This window comes from Entelurus aequoreus, linkage group LG20 (assembly GCF_033978785.1).
Source record: "Entelurus aequoreus isolate RoL-2023_Sb linkage group LG20, RoL_Eaeq_v1.1, whole genome shotgun sequence".
NCBI lineage: Eukaryota > Metazoa > Chordata > Actinopteri > Syngnathiformes > Syngnathidae > Entelurus > Entelurus aequoreus.
This window is the reverse complement of record NC_084750.1, coordinates 47,351,544-47,354,043: the sequence shown is the minus strand read 5'-3', so window position 1 is coordinate 47,354,043 and position 2,500 is coordinate 47,351,544. Positions and strand designations below refer to the sequence as shown.

Below are 2,500 nucleotides of genomic sequence, written 5' to 3'. Positions count from 1 at the left end.
TTCAATGAAGATAACTTTAAACTAGTCTTAACTTTAAAGAAATACACTCTATACATTGCTAATGTGGTAAATGACTATTCTAGCTGCAAATGTCTGCTTTTTGGTGCAATATCTACATAGGTGTATAGAGGCCCATTTCCAGCAACTATCACTCCAGTGTTCTAATGGTACAATGTGTTTGCTCATTGGCTCAGAAGGCTAATTGATGATTAGAAAACCCTTGTGCAATCATGTTCACACATCTGAAAACACTTTAGCTCGTTACAGAAGCTACAAAACTGACCTTCCTTTGAGCAGATGGAGTTTCTGGAGCATCACATTTGTGGGCTCAATTAAACGCTCAAAATGGCCAGAAAAAGAGAACTTTCATCTGAAACTCCACAGTCTATTTTTGTTCTTAGAAATGAAGGCTCGAACACTAAATTGTTTGGGTGACCCCAAACTTTTGAACGGTAGTGTGTATATATATATATATATATATATATATATATATATATATATATATATATATATATATATATATATATATATATATTAGGGCTGTGAATCTTTGGGTGTCCCACGATTCGATTCAGTATCGATTCTTGGGGTCACGATTCGATTCAAAAAAAATTTTTTTTTCAATTCAACACGATTCCCGATTGAAAAGGATTGTCTATTGATGGAATACATAGATTTGAGCAGGATCTACTCCAGTCTGCTGACATGCAAGCAGAGTAGTATATTTTTGTAAAAAGCTTTTATAATTGTAAAGGACAATGTTTTATCAACTGATTGCAATAATGTACATTTGTTTCAACTATTAAATGGAGCAAAAATATGACTTATTTGATCTTTGTGCAAATATTGGACACAGTGTGTTGTCAAGCTTATGAGATGTGATGCAAGTGTAAGCCACTGTCACACTATTGTTCTTTTTTATAAATGTCTAATGATAATGTCAATGAGGGATTTTTAATCACTGCTATGTTGAAATTGTAACTAATATTGATACTGTTGTTGATAATATTCATTTTTGTTTCACTACTCTTGGTTTGTTGTGTGTGGTGTTTGTGTCTCCTCTCAATTGTTGTGTGTGGTGTTTGTGTCTCCTCTCAATTGTTGTGTGTAGTGTTTGTGTCTCCTCTCAATTGTTGTGTGTGGTGTTTGTGTCTCCTCTCAATTGTTGTGTGTGGTGTTTGTGTCTCCTCTCAATTGTTGTGTGTGGTGTTTGTGTCTCCTCTCAATTGTTGTGTGTGGTGTTTGTGTCTCCTCTCAATTGTTGTGTGTGGTGTTTGTGTCTCCTCTCAATTGTTGTGTGTGGTGTTTGTGTCTCCTCTCAATTGTTGTGTGTGGTGTTTGTGTCTCCTCTCAATTGTTGTGTGTGGTGTTTGTGTCTCCTCTCAATTGTTGTGTGTGTGGTGTTTGTGTCTCCTCTCAATTGTTGTGTGTGGTGTTTGTGTCTCCTCTCAATTGTTCTGTGTGGTGTTTGTGTCTCCTCTCAATTGTTGTGTGTGGTGTTTGTGTCTCCTCTCAATTGTTGTGTGTGTGGTGTTTGTGTCTCCTCTCAATTGTTGTGTGTGGTGTTTGTGTCTCCTCTCAATTGTTGTGTGTGGTGTTTGTGTCTCCTCTCAATTGTTGTGTGTGGTGTTTGTGTCTCCTCTCAATTGTTGTGTGTGGTGTTTGTGTCTCCTCTCAATTGTTGTGTGTGGTGTTTGTGTCTCCTCTCAATTGTTGTTTATTGCACTTCTGAGTGTTGCTGGCTCGGCTTTGCTTTTGGAATTGGATTGCATTGTTATGGTATTGCTGTGTATTATGTTGGATTGATTAATTAAAAAAAAAAAAAAATATATATATATATATATATATATGTATATATATTTAAAACAAATTTAAAATCTATTTTTTTAAAATGAGAATCGATTCTGAATTGCACAACGTGAGAATCGCAATTCGAATTTGAATCGATTTTTTCCCACACCCCTAATATATATATATATATATATATATATATATATATATATATATATATATATATATATATATATATATATATATATATATATATATATATATATATATATATATATATATATATATATATATATACATATATATATATATATATATATAATGTGTGTGTGTGTATATGTATGTATATATATATGTGTGTGTGTGTATATGTATGTATGTATGTATGTATGTATATACAGTGTATATATATATATATATATATATGTATGTATATACAGTATATATATATATATATATATATATATATATGTATATACAGTGTATATATATATATATATATATATATATATGTATGTATATACAGTATATATATATATATGTATGTATATACAGTATATATATATATATACATATATATATGTATGTGTGTGTATATATATATATATATATATATATATATATATATATATATATATATATATATAAACTGTATTTGTATATAAATTAAATTTTTAACACAATTTCCATATAAATTTGACCTAACCGA

At 30.4% G+C, this 2,500-nt stretch overlaps 2 protein-coding genes across 3 annotated transcripts in view; both read right to left on the bottom strand.

Moving 5' to 3' along the window:
* Window positions 1–2,500, bottom strand: part of LOC133636335 (oocyte zinc finger protein XlCOF22-like) — a 520,633-nt gene that overhangs the window by 431,543 nt on the left and 86,590 nt on the right. The window lies entirely within an intron of this gene.
* LOC133636318 (trafficking kinesin-binding protein 1-like) overlaps window positions 1–2,500 on the bottom strand; it is a 55,231-nt gene that overhangs the window by 47,767 nt on the left and 4,964 nt on the right. The window lies entirely within an intron of this gene.